This window comes from Venturia canescens, chromosome 9 (genome assembly GCF_019457755.1).
Source record: "Venturia canescens isolate UGA chromosome 9, ASM1945775v1, whole genome shotgun sequence".
NCBI classification, from domain to species: domain Eukaryota; kingdom Metazoa; phylum Arthropoda; class Insecta; order Hymenoptera; family Ichneumonidae; genus Venturia; species Venturia canescens.
In genome coordinates this window covers 13,810,316-13,816,315 of record NC_057429.1, presented here as the reverse complement: position 1 = coordinate 13,816,315, position 6,000 = coordinate 13,810,316, and positions in this window count along the sequence as shown.

The following is a 6,000-nucleotide window of genomic DNA, read 5'->3' as shown; positions in this document are numbered from 1 at the left end:
TTTTATGTTTCACTTTTATATACGAATCGAACAAAGAAGAACAAACCATTTGTGTGCTACTTGATGGAGGGGGAGGGGAGGTGATATTCATTTTTAAAGATTCGCGTGTCTGTCAATGGAAAGCTGATCACGTTCCTAACAATTGCCACGTTTCAGCTCGGTTTCTGCTGATTAGTTCATTCGGAGTCAGCTGTTGTGACGTGATAATTTTGCACGAGTCCCAGAATGTTTGGATACTGGCACCGCATGACAAAGAAGAGTTTTTTTAAATTATTCACGAATTTTTCTCAAGCAATTCTGGAAAGGCTACAAGGATTGCGAGGGTCCTTGTAGATTACTTATTTTATTTTGTAGTGTTTGTATCATCGTACAAGTGACAGGTCGTTATCACTGATTGAGAAATCATCGGATATTTTGTCGAGCAGAATTTCGGTGAGTCGATAAAATTCAAGTGGAGAAATTTAAGGTGCTCGTTGATTCCATGCGCTTCGCTAGCAAAATAAATCGTCCAAGTCAGGTCAATGAGAGAATGCTCTCGCAAATTTCAAGAGACACGCTTAAGATTCTCTCGCGCGAGTACGTTCAAAGAACCTCGCTCCGCTGAGTCCTAGAGATCATTTTCAATAGAAGTTTCTCTCGTTGAAATGCAGTTTTGCGCGTAATGTTGTACCGCAACGATTCTTGATGAATACGACGGCTAAATATAAACTGTAACGTGTATTATATCCGAAAAAAGTGAGTGATCAGTCTCGGCTGGAAGAAAGATAAAAAATGGTTCACTGCCGATCGGATGGTCGGAGACTTTTTCGAAGAATACAATAAATTGTTGAGTCGGAGGAGGTGGAGCACGAAATTCTCAATATCGAGAGGTGTAGAAGAAATAAAAAAGATGGCCGCTGCCCTAGAAAAAGTGATAACGGTAAAATCTTCATATAACTAAGCAGAGTGATTGAATTCTTAGGTGAAAACGAAATTCCTGCGAGCACGAGGGAGTCTCTCGCGTTCAATGTGGAATTACAAAACGTGTGTCTATAGAGAAGAAACCGCGACGAATAAAATAAAAATGTTAACGGGTCCGAGTTGCCCGCAAGGGTCAAGAGAATTCCTTATCCCAAAGAAACTGATGCGCGCATTCCGCGTTGCTCGTATCGGGCTCTCGACTTCTTACCTCCGCCCCCTTCAAATATACATATACTCACACGCGTACATAAAACATGCTCGATACAGAGTGTATAAACAGAGAATATATTTAAGGGGCGAGAGAGGATTGAACACAGAAAAGGTAAAATGATAGGGAGAGGAGGAAGGTGTGCGGGGAAGGATTCGCTGGACAACAATTAATAACAATTAAGAATTAATAACGGAGCTCTCTCGGATGCTGTGCGCGCGAGCTTTTGTTGCTTTTGGCTCTCGTTCATTTAATACCAGCGTATGAGCCACGTACACACGTTATTCCTGCTGATGTTACGTACACGTAAAGGCACTTGTGTGCTTTATGGCTTACCAGAAAATTCGAAGCACGCCACGAGGATCTTTCGAGCCTCGGCAAATTTTTATTATTATTATTATTAGTGTTTTTTTTCTGATTTTTTTTTCTATGGTGGCTCCGGACATCATGCGATTCAACGACGAAGACGACACCGAGAACGACGGTGATGGACATTAAAAATACGTCTGGAGGATAGCTGATGAGTTAAATAGCTATTAACGAGCGTGAACTCTCGCAATGCACAATGACAAAAGGCTTCTTCCTCTCTTTCAACTCTTTCTTCTCCATTTTTCGGCGTACACACGCCGCGAACGCGGCGGGGATCACTCCTTTTCAACTCCAGCTTTATGATCTCACGTTTTTCGGTTTTTTCAATGCTGCCTCCATTTGTAAGATCGCAGGATACAGAATAAAACAACGAGGAGGAATTCTTAGTTGGAGATTTCAAGCTTGCGGGGTCAGAGTGAGAATTACTCGAGTTGAAAGAAAAAATTGCTCGATTTTCCACGCTTTTCAATCATTTCCTTTCTGTAAGCGAAGTAAAAAAGCATTGCACGCGGTCGAAGAATTCGAGGGTGCGGAGCTAGCATTATAAGTGTAAAATCACTCCAATCGAATAAACATAATTTCCAACGTTTTTCAATCCTTTTATTTCCAAAGTCAAAACCACAAATCATATAAAATTATTGAATAAAAACAGATTCCGCAGTTACGAATATAACGAATTCAAGACGTTTCAAGTATTTCAGTAATTTTATTTTCTCGCTGATTGGAAGCGGTGCGATATGCGTGTTTTGCTGAAGCTGCAACTTCTCAAATGTACCACGCACAAGATGAAAAAGCTAACGCGAATTGCTCGGCTCTGCTCTTTCTCTCTGTCCCTCGTTTCTTTATTTGTGTGTGTTTCTTTTTTCAGCGCACGCATTTTCTGAAAAATAATTGTTTTTGACGCGGCTCGTCGCCTGACCTGGACTATCCATTCGAGGAATCTGGGCTGGTTACTTTTTAACGAGATTGCGGATGCAGCTCTCACCGTCTCCCGAAGTCACTTGCTAAATGCACGCGCGCACTCACACGTACAAAAGCACGCTTCCATGTTTATATGCTATGCCCCAACAAAAAACCGAAATATCAGTAGCAATATGAGCGACTGTTTTCATACCCATGAGAGTTCTACTTCAATAACGTTAAATCTGTCGAAACCAATGGTTACTTCGCATTAAGAGGAGAAAGAAACAAGCGTTCTGAAATTTTTTAAAATCCTCTGCAAATTGCGAGTCAAACGAACGCTCCGAGTTTGCACCGACTCGCTTCCACATCCAAATACGATAATATATAAGCTATAAAATACGATCTACGACCACGACAAGTAGGTATTTTATGCTGCAGCCTGACGTCGTACTTAAAGCATCTCCTCCTCTCTCCCGATTCTCTCGTTAGAGATTATAATGAAGCGTTTGCGTCGTGTGTGTGTGTGTATGTGTGTGGCAAGAAGAGTTAGGGAGGCCCCTCGGGGAAGATTCACAGCATCATCATCGCAGCTCGCATGACTTTCCAGGATTCGAATGCGCGCGAATATGAGGAGCGACTTTTCAAGCGAGAGCTCTCTATTTTCCGTTGCGCGCGTACGCACCACCTTTAACGTATCGCGAATCCGCGGAAGCAACTGTACGAGATATACACCGACGGATATAAATATAAGAATTTGTAAATCGTTAAAAAAACCATTTAAGATACATATCGAATAATTCGCGGTAAGCATTCTGCATAAAATTCGCATATTACGTGCATACACTCCCGTGTAACTTTACGCACACTTGTACACATCCTCGGATCTTATGTATCTAACAATCGACAAGGACGAATCTTATGAATTCATGATAATAAGTTTATCCGAGCTTGCTCGTGAGTTATAATTGTGCACATCGATTACCGTAACTGTACACGTAATACAGTCTCGTCTCTCCTTTTTTTCCTCTTTTCTCTCTCTTTTTCTTTCATCCTATCTTTCTGACACAACATTCACGCTTGGAAAATAACTGTTTAACGAATTATTGGCAACTCTTTTCGAGACGGTGGAAGTATCTGTGCGCGCAGCCTTCGGAGAGAGAGTCCGTGGATTGTATCTCGGAACCGTTTGTATCGTCAATTCGTAATCGATAAAGCGTGCGCAAAGATTCATGTGAAAAAACGTGTACGCGTCAGGTGCGTGTTTATACATTTGGTGTACGGGGAGAATTGATATTGCGCGATCTCGGGGAGGATTTTGTCCGGCTCGTTTGCCGCGAGAGTCACCTTTAAAGTGCGTTTTAACTCGATTACATTGAACGCGGACACGCGAGATCGCAATCTCATTGTACGCACGGTTAATTTGATTTATTATTGCCGTTAGCGAGAGTTTACGTGTGCGGTTGTCGCGTCGTACGGTCGCGCGGAGCGGGGCCGAGGCTTATGACGTTGGTGTCGCTTCGTTGTTTTCCATCAATTTTTTATACTTCTTTTCGCCCCCAGCTGGTACGCGCTCCACGAGATTTTTTTCGTAGCGACGCATCTTATTCCGGGAGGAAGGAAAAAATCGAGGGAATCCGCGATACTATCGAGCGGATACGATCGCGCAGCGGCCGTGCTGGCTCGCCGCTCCGCTCGATCGTGTGGGTGAGAAATAATCGTGCTATGAAAAAATGAATGTTCTATTGAAAAATATACGAACGTCTACAATTATGCGCTGGCAGAACAGAGCCCCCCCGTTCGCCGGTTCTTTTTCCTCGCACAAGCCCATATTTTTCCCCGATTAAACGTCGCCTTCGCTCAAGTATTTCGATGCTTCTCAGCCCCTTATGACTCTCAGAACGCTTTGTTCGATTGTGGGTGGTCGAGAATTCATGTCGTTGGATTATTACGAGAATGTAGCGGTCCCGCGGGCCGCGCGAGACAACACACATATTCGAAGGGGTCACAGACCATTATGCACGGACAAGCAGCATTCGCAATGTCTTCGATATGCGCGCGCTTGTCCGTCATACATACCGATACATACGTGTATATTCTCTTGTAAGGCGTCGCGGCGCATTGCGAAGATATGACACTATACGTACAAGCGCGTATCAGCACTATCGCGATACCCGTCACACGGATTATTATAATTAATGGATAACTCGAGTAAGCGAGAGAAAGAAAGACGACGCGAGACGCGAAAAGAAACGGACGGAAAAGTGTGCGCGTTACAAGACGCTGAAAAATATAATCGCGCGATATACACGACGCGAACTCATTTACAATACGGGTACATTCACCTATTAAACTCGGCAGCTTCATACGTACGTAGAATCGTGTGATATTGCGTGGAAAAAGAAAACAAAATAGAAACAACTTGAAAAAGGAGAAAAACATTCAGACGGAAAAAACGATCCTGCGATATCTGGCTCACGATCGTCCTTCGACTCGGTTGCACTCCCATATACCAGTCAATATTCACCGATAATATTCATACTTTTGTTCGATCACGATCAAACGTTTTCCTAACTCCGCACTTATGTTTTTGAACAACATGAATTTTAGTGGGGATTATGGTGATCGCTGATCTTATCAGGCATTTTTATCACCTGCATTCGCCGTTTGATTCAATTTTATTTAACCGAGCGAGCGGATTATTCGCTTTGTTTTTTTCTAGCGAAACGTTTGTGTGAAAAAAAAAACAATAATGAATGTGGTTTTTACTCGTTCGGACAACTTTATTGGCTGGTTTGTTGGAAAAACTGTGAGCAAATTCAAGCTAGATTTATTCGGTATTCAAGTGTATACTTAACGTTACCGGAAATGACGCGATTGTTCGACCGCATTGAGGGGAGCCCTCGAGGGTCTAACGCATCCACCCGGAAATCCTGCTCTCTCCTTCTTTTCGTGTTTGTCAGCTCGAGGAAACGATGCCTGACTTTTTTTGGAATCATTCCTCGTTCCTGGAGCACAACCCGCGACTTTACCACCAGATAATGATAGTAATAAACGACAGTATCGAATCTACGTGACGATAATTGGGGCAACTCGGATAATTCAATGATAGAATACCGAAGAAACGAGTTTTTGCAGATTCAGCAAAAATCGTTAATATTTACGGCCAACTTTTTTTTGGTTTGTCGAAGAAACAAAAACTCTGCAACTGTGTTTTAGTTGAGAAGAAGAGCTTCGTTCAGTTTTGAGCTAGCTCGAGAAATGCGACTTGAGAAATCAAAATCTCCTACTAATTTCGTTGGAAAAATTACGAATTTTCTTCCGCAAGTAAATTTCATTTCCCCCATCCCATGACTCATTTCGTCCTCACTTTGTGAAATATAAAACTCCGGCGCAAGGATGGAGCCACAAGGAGGAGCTCCATTCGCGATCTCGATTGACCCCGATCTTTATCATTCTCTCCCGGCGATGAGGTATTCATTCGCGTGACAAGCTGCCGTGAGCCGAAAATGTTTAAAGTGAGCACGATACCGTATTCATATGCGCAGCAAGTAGGTATCCCG